The 12990-nt window shown below is 40.4% G+C and overlaps 2 protein-coding genes and 1 long non-coding RNA gene across 6 annotated transcripts in view; 1 reads left to right on the forward strand and 2 right to left on the reverse strand.

The window, feature by feature from the left end:
* GRIN2A (glutamate ionotropic receptor NMDA type subunit 2A) overlaps nt 1-12990 on the reverse strand; it is a 1360048-nt gene that overhangs the window by 670835 nt on the left and 676223 nt on the right. The window lies entirely within an intron of this gene.
* LOC142463075 (glutamate receptor ionotropic, NMDA 2A-like) overlaps nt 1-12990 on the forward strand; it is a 412218-nt gene that overhangs the window by 265190 nt on the left and 134038 nt on the right. The window lies entirely within an intron of this gene.
* Nucleotides 224-12990, reverse strand: part of LOC142463076 (uncharacterized) — a 53002-nt gene continuing 40235 nt past the window's right edge. Inside the window, exons 2-3 of the long non-coding RNA XR_012787361.1 lie at nt 4162-4265; nt 224-3553 (exon numbers count right to left, since the gene is read on the reverse strand). This is a non-coding gene — a long non-coding RNA (uncharacterized LOC142463076). The remainder of the gene's footprint in view (nt 3554-4161; nt 4266-12990) is intronic.

Here is a 12990-nt window from a genome sequence, read left to right on the forward strand (position 1 = left end):
CCAGACCATTCAGTTTATTTACAGTTCTATTTAACTTTACAACCCTTTCTTGCCACTATTTATTTTTTTAAACAAATTCTATTTTGACAACCGATATCTGATCAACCATAATCTCATTCAGTTTCAAAGATAACATTGAGAACATGCAGATGGGAAAAAGCAGGTACCAAACACACAGGATCCAAAAAGTGAATAAAGAAAATCCAATGAGAGCTAGTTCCCATATAAAAATAGTTTAATGAATTCTACAAGAAAAAATATAACAGCATTATGGGGTACAGAGCCCCCCACCAACGCGTTTCGAGCGCAAGCTCTTTTTCAAGGTGACTAAAGGTACTCACCTAGCCGTTTTTGTAGTCCCCAGAAGCGCGCCAAAATCCACTGCCATTCACTTCCTGAAACTCTCAGGAACGACGTCGGTGTGATGACGTCAGCACGCGACAGGGGGAGTACAAAAAAACTTTCAAAATATACCAACTTTATTGACAGTGTTACAACAGACATTCATAATGTTAAAAATACCGGCGAAAGTACCAGGCATGTCTTCTATTAGTGAGAAACACTAAAAACGGGTACACAAGGAGTAAAATAAAAAGAAATATAAAAAAAAGGATGTATATTTCTAATAAAAACAACCAGGGAAGACATACCTAAACAAACGGATAGATCAGTTGGTAAACTAATTATTGTATATGTAAATAGAAATTATAAGTAAAGTTAATGTAACTACACTTTGAAAAACACATACAGAGATTTTTTATCCGTTTGACTAGTGAAAAAGTATAATGTAGTATATTCGGAAGTGACTTTAAATATGGTCAAAATTTAAGTTATACCACAAAATTTAATGAAACATTCATAAATTGATTTGTACCATAATATTAAACTAAGCCATAATAGACCATAAGGCAGGGTGTATACCTAGGACATGATTGTAGAGATTTAATAACTTAAAAATCTTTGAAACAAATCAGTTGTAACCTCATGGGGTACAGATAAGGACAAATGTATAGTAGATTAGGGGAATCTTATTTTCTAGATCCTGAAAAAAATATATATACACAGATTGATCATGATTCCTCAAAGACATAGCATATCACACAAATAGATCAATGTAGAAAAGGTGTCAGGTCCCAGTCAGAGTTCAGGCCACAGGGAGTTCTAGTTTTTAATGTAAATATCCAATAAAGCTCTCGCTTATCTAGAAGTTCTACCCTGTTGCCGCCTCTGACTGGCATAGGCACATGCTCTATCCCCATATACGTGAGGGCATCAATGCTACCCTTTACACAGTTTGTAAAATGTAATGACACTGGGTGAATGAGATCTCCTTTTTTAATGAGTCCCATATGTTCCCTGATGCGTACCTTCAGGGCACGTGTAGTACGGCCCACATATTGTTTACCACATCCGCAGTTTAAGATATAAACTACGAATGTGGTATCGCAATTGATGAAAGACGCAACAGGGAATTCACAACCAGTGACAAACGACCTGAATGATGAGTTGGAGAACATATATTTACATGATATACATTTCAGACATTTAAAGCTTCCCTTTGGTAGCTGTCTAGAAACATTAGATTTACCAGAAAAAAGGCTAGGGGAAACTGAGTTAGCAATAGTTCTGGCCCTCTTAAACACAAACTGGGGACCCTCCGCAAATACACGTTTCAAAAGAGGATCTCCTGACAGTATATCCCAGTGTTTTTTAATAACATGTTTTATCTGACCTATTTGAGTATTATATTGTGTAATAAATAAGGGTTGATTGGTAGCCCTCATTTTCTGATTAAGAGGTGTGTTTCTTTGTTTTTGTAGCAGTTCTTCCCTGGTAAGGTTATTTACTTCCTCCCAAGACTTCATCAAGTCTACAGATGAGTAACCTCTATCCTTAAACCTTAGGAGGAGTTCGTTTGCCTGTTTTACAAAATCTTCATTATTGGAACAGATCCTTTTAAGTCTAATTAATTGTCCCTTTGGTATATTTTTTAAAAGGGACTTGGGATGACAGCTGTCAGCTCTAAGTAAAGTGTTCCGTGAATTGGGTTTTCTATAAATATCTGAACTAATAACCATATTAATATCTATAAATAATAACAAGTCCAGAAATTGTATGTGATGGAAATTATAAGTATAAGGGAAGAGTCATAATTATTATAATAATCAATAAATAATAAAAGTGAAACTACATCCCCGTGCCAAATAAATATAAGGTCATCTATATAACGCTTATAAAATGTGATAAATTGTCGAAAGGGGTTTCTATCGCCAAACACGTGGTCCGACTCCCACCAACCTAGAAACAGGTTTGCGTAGGAGGGGGAAAAACTGGTGCCCATTGCAGTACCACGTGTTTGGAGATAGAAAACCCTATCAAACATAAAATAATTATGAGTGAGGAGAAAGTGAATACAACTCATAATAAACGTGCTTTGAACCAGTGACAAATTGGAGTGCTCAAGAAAAAGTCTGACAGCTGCCATCCCCTGTTGGTGGTCAATGATTGTATACAGGGATGTTATGTCCATCGTAACCCATATAAAGCCACTCTGCCACGTAACAGTATCAAGCTGTTCCAAGAGGTCACTACTGTCTCTAATGTAGGAGGGAAGTTGTTTTACAAAATTTTGTAGATAATAATCTACATATCTGGAAACACCATCTCCCAAAGATCCAATACTAGAGACAATTGGCCTCCCAGGTGGGGTCTGTATCCGAGTATGGATATTTTGTGAAAGCCAAGGTTGTTTTCATGTATATATAGTATAGAATAAACCTGTGAATTTTGTACTCACTAAAGAATTCTCATGTTTTCCCATTAAAAAGTAATACAATCTACAACAAATCCACACTCCAGGACTACTAGGGCTACTACACTGAGTGTTTCTAGGGTTATTTATCAAATATTGTAATGTGATGACATCATAGGGGCGGACGAGCCTGTGTGATGACGTCAGGAAGAGGTGGAAGGTGTCTTTGTTGGTGTATGCTTCCTATACGGACTAGAATCAAAACTGCGCTTAGTAGGATCACATTGTGTGGGGTGATATCTGACGAAGGGGCTACACCACAAAATATTATGCCGGTCCGCCCACCCCAAGGGTATGTTGCAACTTTGTTTGTTTCTAATTTTTTTCTCAATTGTCTAATGATATTTACCTTGTGGCATGAATCTTTTTCTACATTGTACCATTGTGTACTCTATTTTCATTGTAATACAGTATATCATTGTATTTTGCTTCCACTGGTGTGCAGGGTCTTCTGTGTCCTGGTTCAAATATTCTGACTGCACAAGTGATGCAAAACTGGTGGACAATGTACAGTATATTTATAAAATAGAAATGTCATTAAAATGTAATAGCTTCTTAATAAACATGGTGTTTTGATTTTTTTTTCAAGTAGCATTGTCTCCGTTTGCAGCTGTGATAAATCACGTCGTTAAAGCATAACAATAAAATCTTGCATGAATAACGGGACTGATAATCCGTAGCAAGTGGCCTAAAATAACAGTGAATATTCTTAGAGTTGACCAGGTTTGTGTGAGGGGTTGCCTGAAAAAAAAATAGTGGGTTCAATGGAAACAAAGTATACTTCATGGACGTTAGATCCAAAAACTTTCTACATATACCTATATAAGGTTCAGGAAAAGGCCATAGAGAATAAGCAGGAAAAGAAAATGTGTTTCGTCCAAGCTAAGCCCTATGAAAACCTACATAAACTGCTGAAAGGCAATGCACTGTCAATTCTCGTTACCTCGAATGCATCCAACTAGCCAAGAGACAAAAAAGTTTGCGATGTAGTGTACATCTTCAGAAAGATGAGCTGTTCTGATGTTGATACAGTAAAAATTAAATTAAACTCAAAGGAGCATTGCACTGTTGACAGGCTCTTGTTAAAAGAGTATTTGCATGTTTCTTCTAAGGTAATGATTTGACAATGGCTCTTTTGGGGATATTTTATACCACTTTATATTATAGTGATATATTTTATACTACTTTATCAGAAAGGTCAATTTTTATGCGTTTTAGCCATGCAGGAAACACAATTTAATAATAGTAATTACTCATTATATAGTGCATGGGGCTCACTACAATATAAGTACAAACATTGCTAATAAAAGCGTTCAATATCAGTACATAGTTGGGAGTTCATGACTTACGTTTGATTGTCAGATGGGTCCCTGTCTTGAATAGTTTACAGCCTAGCAAGTTGGGGGAAGACAGCACATTAATACTGAGATTGACTGCACGATGTAAACTGCGTCTGGAAAAAAAAATCAGTCAGTGGTACCTTTTGAATTTTTTTTTACACAAATTAAAATTGACTGAAGAAATCTCAATTAAAATGAATACACAAACAGGAGCAAGTTTATAAAAACACACACATTAAATCTATGACTGGCACCGTATAATTCATAGTGAAAAAAAGAGTGGCTATAAACCTTCTATAGAGAAAATATTGAGTGAAAATGTCAGTTTCCCGTAGGTTTTGGATTTTGACAGCATTGACAGGTTATATGAGAAAAAGGGGAAACCAAATGAATGGATGGATCATATATAACAATGAAAAATTAAAGTGGGATTTATTTTTGTTTTATTAATATTCCATAAATCCAGTGTACCTGCAAACCCTCCATTTTTTCTGGAGGTTTAAATTGGAAAAGGCCAAGAAGATGCAATTACATAGAAAAGCTTGGACTATGCAAAGGATAGAAAAGATTAATCAATGAAGATGTGTTTTCCTTTATTGCAAGCTATGAAATATAGACCCCTATTCAATCTGCCCTTCCTCAGGATCGTTAAGCTTTATATCATATTGAATAGGCTCCATATAGTGCAGTGAAGGAAATAGATTTGTTCAACAGAAAGCTGTACATAGATGCTTGGGCGGGTAAATGGCAGATGAGGTTTATTACAGATAAATGTAGGTTATGCATTTGGGAAACAAGAATAAACAGGCGACTTACACTTGAAATGGGAATAAATTTGTGGGATCCGTGATGGAGAAAGATTTAATAGTAATTGTAGTAATTGATTAATTTAATAGTAATTGATTACAATAGTGCCCAAAGTCAGGCAGTAGCTGCAAAGGCAAACAAGATCTTATTTTGCATTAAACGGGCAATGGATGGAAGGGAAGTAAACATAATTATGCCCCTTTACAAGCCTTTAGTAAGACCACACCTTGAATATGGAGTACAATTTTGGGCACCACTCCTTAGAAAAGTCATTCTGGAACTAGAGAGAGTGCAGCGAAGAGCCACCAAATTAATAAAGGGGATGGATAATCTGATTTGAGGAGAGGCTAGCTAAATTTGATTTGTTTACATCAGAAACAAGGCATCAAAGAGGGGATATGATAACTATATACAAATATATTCGGGACAGTACAAGAGCTTTCAAAAGAACTATTCATCCCAAGGGCAGTACAAAGGACATGTGGTCATCCCTTAAGGTTGGAGGAAAGGAGATTTGACCAGCAACAAAGGAAAGGTTTCTTTACAGTAAGGGCAGTTACAATGTGGAATTCATTACCCATAGACAGTGTGATGGCAGATACAATAGATTTGTTCAAAAAAATGCTTGGACATCTTTTTAGAAAGGAAAGATAGACAGGGATATAGCAAATGAGTAAACATGGGAAGGATGTTGATACAGGGTGTAATCTGATTGCCAATTCTTGGAGTCAGGAAGGAATTTATTTTTCCCCTTATGAGATATCATTGGCTGGGTTTTTTTGTTTGCCTTCCTCTGGATCAATATACTGTAAGTATAGATATAGGAGAAAGTATCTGTCATTCAAATTTATCATAGGACGAACTTGATGGACGTATTTATTTTTTCAACCTCATCCATTATTTAACTATATAACTATGCATGATATGAACAGTGAACAGTGATATTTTTGACATCTTAATGTAGCCTTGTTCATCATAAGAGTAACAATAATATGGCATGTCATTGTGTGTTACATTGGGTACAAAATCAACACTAAACAATTTTTTATAGCATAACTATTATGAAAGGGAATATGCAGTACAGAATATCAAAGGTTTTCTTTGTTCTTTCTGTACACAACAGGCCATTCAATTTTCATCAATCCATCCCAAACTATTTTGAAGAGAAACTTATTTAGCGGCATGAATGCATTTGATTGAGATGGAAGTCAGTGGTGACGGAAGTGACATCACTCCTGGCAGAAGAGGCCACAACTGGTGCCAGCTTCCAGCAGGAGAAGTCACCGCTGATACCCGCTGAGACACAAACACGTTACCGTGCCATGTCGCCTCTCATGGCTCCTGCTCCAGTAAAGGGGGGGGGGGGTTGAGTGCACTGCATCCCCCGCAGCACCACCAGAGGGGGGGAGGAAGAGCACTGCACGCGCGCACAGACGCGCATTACCATGCCCTTCAGTACTCCCCCCCCGTGGCCCCGTACCTCCGCTGGGGGGCTGGCTGCAGCAGGACACACAGCCGTGTCCGCAGCTCTGCCGGGGAGAGAGTGGGGGCTGCTCCGGTCGTGTACCTCTGCGGGGGGTATGCTCAGGAGACTCAGACAGAGCTCCTGTGTCTGCAGCTTCGCCGGGGGTGGGTGAGTCAGGAGAGAGGGGGGGCAGGACAGAGACAGAGAGACAGAGAGACAGGGAGACTCTGACTGACACATACACACACACACTGACTGACACACACATACACACAATGACTGACACACAGACACACAGACACACACATACACTGACTGACACACACACCCAGTTATGCGCCGAACACTGCCCTCGAGTAATATGTCTATCTCCCCCCCAGTGAGCTGCTGCGCACCCCCCATGTCCCTGTACCTCCACCGGGGGGCTGGCAGCAGGACACAGCCCACAGCTCCTCCGGGGGAGAGACTCATACAGAGACCCCCCGTGTCCGCAGCTCCGCCGGGGTGGGGGGAGTCAGGAGAGAGGAGGGGAGTATAATGCGTGGTGCTAAGAACTGTGTACAGCTGTTATGATAATAGTATAAAGATGATGAATCCTATATGATGTCTGGGATGTAATCTTGATTGTAGGGGGGTACTGGGCGTGGTATCCTAGTTGGTAAACCAGCATAGATGGCACTCAAATTGTCCAGGAACCCAAAGGCTAATGATCACCCCAATAAACAGTACCCTAATCCCTTTGTAGAATAATATGACCATGTAGCAAGCAAGAAAACTCACGAATCCGCTGCAGCGTCCATGTTGATCCCATCAAACCTTCTAGGTGTGCCTCCGTCCTTGGAGATAGAATACAATGAAAGAGAGAAATGGCAGAGCACAACCGGAATCATCCAAAAAAGAGAATTAGGAGGAAAGTGCGTTATCCATATGTAACGGTATTTCTGGCCCGGCCTGACCCACCCAATCTCACATTGGCCCCTGTGGTCTAACCGGTCCCAATTACAGTGTGGTAGTGTCTGGTGGTGCACCTGTTGGCAACAGGACTCCTGAGTCTCCCGCATGATGGTGTGTGGGGAGAACCCGTCCAGACAGGCAGCTGAGGTAGTGTGCTGAGTCCTACCTAGTTCCAGTGCAGCGCCTCCACCTCATCAGGGTCCCTTCGGTCACTTGGGGATGGTCCTGGCGAGGAACTCCTCTGTGGTGCTCCTCTCTGTACATTCACTCCACACATGTACACGAGAGGGTTTGTGATTAAGAGCATCTTTATTGGTTGAGGTGGGCTAACTGCCCCTCGCAGTAGTTTCTCTAGCCACTCATTGTCCCTCAGTGCTTCCCTTTGAAAGGTGTAATTCTCCTTTAATAGGGATTCCCTATCCCAGCCGGGATGTCTTTACCCTGTGCCAGGTCCCTGGACACAGTCTTCCTGTTCAGCTATTATAACATAACTCTCGCAGACTATTCAGAACTCCTACAGAACTCAGGACTCAGATAGAAACTCTGGCAGAACTAACTTTTAGACACAGTGCTGTGCCTTATGTACACTCTGGAAGCTGACACACCTCTGACATCACTAACCATGGAGTCAGAGCATGTGACCACTCCCATCCATACACAGGGCACCCCACCAGGGTGTGAGGGCAAACCTCCATAATTACTGCTGGCATGCCCACAACTTACCAGGCCTTACTGTCAGCAGGAGAGATGACTGTAGCCATTTTACATGACCGCTACACATAAAAAGATTTAATAGTCACGGAAGGAAAAAAGGCAAGGCATTACCCTACCAACATGTTTCGTACTACACAGAGCACTTTATCAAGGCATCTGCGTAGCACGAACCATGTTGGTAGGGTAATGCCTTGCCTTTTTTCCTTCCGTGACTATTAAATCTTTTTATGGATAACGCACTTTCCTCCTAATTCTCTTTTTGGGATGATTCCGGTTGTGCTCTGCCATTTCTGTCTTCTATTACAAGGAGAGAGGAGGGGCAGGACACAGAGAGAGACACATAAAGACCACAGAGAGAGAGAGACACACACACTAACACAGACACACACAGACAAATTCAGTTACTCTAAATATAGACGTGCAAATAGCTAAAACACGCGGTCAAACTTCTTTGTGTTTTGGAACTGAAATTGTGTTTTGATTTTTAATTAAAAACATCACCATCACAAATACAATTTCTGTGACCAAAGACAAAGAAGTTTCACTTAAAATGTGCGTGCTCGGGGCACACACACTTTTTTTGATTGGTAGTAGCTTGATATAACTATCAACAATGTACATTTTCAGACATATGCATGCTTTGAAAAAATGGAGACATGTAAGGGGGAAAATTAGCACTTCTGCAAAGCATGATTACCACATTTTTATTATATACAGAGTGTAACGCTTGATTCATCAGAAATAAGTTCATAAGGGTTATTGTTGGCTTAATGAATAAAGACAAAGAATCGAGCGCAACAAATACTGTAATAAAAAAAATCACATAATAAGACCAAAATATTACGTAGATGTATATAATGTCCTAGGATGGGTGCAGCAGAAGGGTAGGTTTGATCCAAGACCATGTATGTGGATAAATGCAGATACTGGAATGATACTATTTTATCCACAATACTATACTATTTTCGATTTTTTTCGTCTCTTTTTTCCCCCATATATACCACCTGGATGTGAGTGCGCTTGGGACTCTCTCTCTGCATTTATTGTTGGCTTAACATTTTTATTATTTATTTGTTTAAGTTCGAAAATGGTGAAAACGGCCTACAGATGTACAGTAGCAGGCGTTAATGCTCCCGGTGATGCATTGCAGCAGCACATACTCAAAGCACCAGAGGGAGTAGACACGGTCTGCATTTGCTGGATGTAAGAAAGGGGTGGTGCAAATGCATGATTGCACCAGTGGGTACAATAATGTCTGCTACATCTGTATATGCCACAGATTTTTTTTTACTTTTGAACTCTTTATTGTTCAACTAACAAAAAGCACTGCAGTATTATAAATGTGCCATTTATTTCACGTTGTGTGGCAGTGTTCTAAAAAGGAATGCCCAAGTCACAGGTAAATATTGTGCAATTTTCCAGCGATCCTTGTAGATTAATCCCTAAAGACATGGATTATAGAGATTACAGGTGTAGGGCTATATTTAGAGTACTAAGCAGCTTTCTGCTGCAAGGCACATTCCTGCACTAGAAAACACCATACAGCCTATTCAAATCAATGGGCTTTAAGGTGTCTTCCGGTGCTGGAATTTTTCTGTGGCAGATCACTCCTTAGTAAAGGTGGGTCGTAGTGCGTTGTCCCTCGCCAGATAACACAACACATCCCATTATAATGTGAATCATCACAGAGTTTCCATAGCATTCAATGGTAATGTTAAAGGAGAATATTGCAACATAACCTGTCATAAAAAGCCAAAGAGGTCAATGACGTCTGCAACTAGAGATGTGGCCTTGATTCTGTGTTTTGGTTCGGCCTCAGAAATGTTGTCAGGGATGGTTCTGGTTTTGAATATTCAGAATATGTGAATTTCATAATTATTTATATGAAATATAAAAATACATATTACATATAATTTTATTTAATTACCATGTATTGAATATATTTAAGGTTATTATATGTATATGTGAGACACAGTGGCAGGTTCCCTTGAAATATTGTTTTGTTTCTTCCAAATAAGCTCCATTCCATGTTCCTTCTCCTATTTATTTAATATAAAAGGTTCCCATCCATTGTTATTTCCTGGCCAAGGTAGACAATGTCTCCAATTTGTTGCTGGAGATCTTCTGAACTTGTGGCAAAAATAACTGCAAATCGTAGGTGACTCAAATATTCACCATTGATCCCTTTTGCTTCCCAATCTAATGTCTTGAACAATTCACAGGAGTTCACGGGGACATGTATTCCCCCCCCCCCCTTCCCTTGAATTCACTTATGTCTTCCTGCTCTGGTACCTCTGTGTGGCCCAAATTTTGTAAACACTGCTTAAGACTCAAGGAATCCTTGTGGCCCTTTAAATAAATCTGCTATGAGGTGCCTTAAAGCTTAGTACTACTTCATTATGTGATATCATTATGTATTTATAAATGCTAGTCATATGCTGGGGCATTTTTCAACACATGGCTGCATCTGGCTATAATAATATAATGCATGTGCTTCATGTCAGAGAGCAAGATTTAAGTCTCAGATATGCATTTTTGTAAATTATAGTTTTTTTCATCTGCTGTGTCAGTTTACTTGTGCATGGCAAATCAAGCTGTTGTGTGAATATTCATCCAATGGTAATGTGGCCAGGTCTCCCTCTGGGTTCCCCTTACCTACACTGGAGTTGGGGAGAGTTGCCGGTTGGTCAAGAGGGGGCGAGTGGGTTGCCGGAGGTCCACGGTGAATCCCATCGCAGGGCGCCGCCATCTTGTTGATAGCCACGCATGCACAGTAAGTTTTGCGCATGCACACTAGCACCATATAGCGGCGGCTATTACAGAGCAGCTCCGCAGGGGGACTACAACCTCCAGCAGCCTCAGGGGGTGTGATTAAATGGGCGCGAGCAGCCAATAGGGCTGCCAGGATCACGGCCAGCTTGGAGTTAGGTTTTGCGCGAATCTAAGAGCCATGCCAATCCGAGCTGGGACACAGAAGGGTGAGGTTGTGTTCAGGGTGTCAGTGGCCTTGAATTAGGCCAGAGACCCCCTTATAGGCCTTAGCTAGACCCCAGCTCACATTAGGTTGTGGCTGCTGTAGGGAAGGCCCATAGTCAGGGACACTTTCCTCAGTAGCTGTCTATAGTGAGATTACCATACTGCACTGTGTCAGGGACACAGCTGATGCAGTCCAGAGCCTTGTAGCTTGTGGTCTGGGACCAGACCACTTCAACAAGACAAAGAGACTATCTTCATGGTGGGACACTCCAGTGGGAGGCCACTCCATGATGAGGTGGACACCATCGCTGACAGCGACGGTGTGGGACCATACAGGCCCCTTTCATCAGTTAGTGGTACCGGAGCACCTGGCAGGTATCACATCCCAACAAGTGCACCAACGATAACACACCTACTGTGGGCAGCGCTGTCACACACACTTGTGGTGGGAGTGACAATTGTGGGTTGGACACTGGGACACTGGTGCCCCTGCATTCAAGTACTGTGGAGATACTCTGTGGGTCTATGTACATATGTATGGTGTGGTTGTATTGCATTCTTTGTGTTATAAGTATGTGTCCAGTAAATATTGTTGTATCATACTCTTGTGTGTATTACTGGGTATATTGTCTTGGGAGGGGCTATCCCACTTTGTGAGGATCCTTCTTAGGTGGAGGCACTGTTAGCATACATGTTACATACACCAACATTCCCTGCAGAGGAAGATCAGGCCTCCTGTGAGCCATCAGGTAAAGCACTGCACATAGTCACCCTAGACACGGGGCAAAGTGGGTTACAGTAGCATAAGACACTTTTGGCACACTTTACTCTATCATGAAATTATGTACAGATGCAGCCACGAGTATTAGAACACTTGCCTTGGAAATTCTGGGGCAGTCTCATTGTAAATGCTGCAACATTGCCTCAACATTTCTGTGAGATTCTTAATGGCCCATCGGATTAACACAGGAGGTGTCCCTGCAGTCCCATTCAGTTTGACCCCCCCGCTGTGTTAATCCGATGGGCCATTAAGAATCTCACAGAAATGTTGCAGCATTTACAATGAGACTGCCCCAGAATCTACCCAGGTACAAGTGTTCTAATTCTCGTGGCTGCATCTGTAATTTGGACCTAATTTCTGTTCATTAGGATGTGAACAATAGCATTATTCAGTTAGAAAACAAACTACAAAATAAGATAAAAAGGATTGTAAATGAGAAAATATTTTTTCTTCAAATGTTTAAAACTTTTACCACCCTATTTAAGTAGATCACAATTAGTCCAAATATTTTTATTGCGCTGACTTACATTTTAATTTCTTTAATCAATGAGGCATAACTAGTAGATTGAAAATTCATGCCCGTGGGTACGATTATATTACATACAAAGGCAGGAAATACTGTAATATACAGTCATGTCGGGAGGTATAACCCTCTACATCTATTGAGTCTAAGAAAGGGAGCAGAACATAACTATTTACAAAACAAACAGTATTTTTAGCAATACTGTCCAGCTGGTCATAAATATCTACATTTACAAGATTTTGGACTATATTTACCAAAGCGTGATATTATATAAAACACCTCCTGGTCCATTCACATGAATAGCATATATTATTACTGTATTTTCTGGTACCAGAAGGTCTCCTATAGAATAGCAACTCATTGTAAATATAAACCATTATCTAAGAGCACAATGTATTATATGATTCTGTAATTTCTTGCAGATAAGCACCTGAATGATAAAATCAATATCTAAAATTAGAAATAAACTTATGAGCCTCCCACTCATTAAAGCTTTATTAGTGGTTACTTTTTTTTAAATGAGTAACATTAACCATGCTCTGTCTTCTCCTGCTGACGAGCTTTGTAGCACTAAGAGAATGTAGTTGATGGGGTGTATCAGGGTAGAGCTGACAATTT

This window comes from Ascaphus truei, chromosome 11 (assembly GCF_040206685.1).
Source record: "Ascaphus truei isolate aAscTru1 chromosome 11, aAscTru1.hap1, whole genome shotgun sequence".
Taxonomy (NCBI): Eukaryota; Metazoa; Chordata; class Amphibia; order Anura; family Ascaphidae; genus Ascaphus; species Ascaphus truei.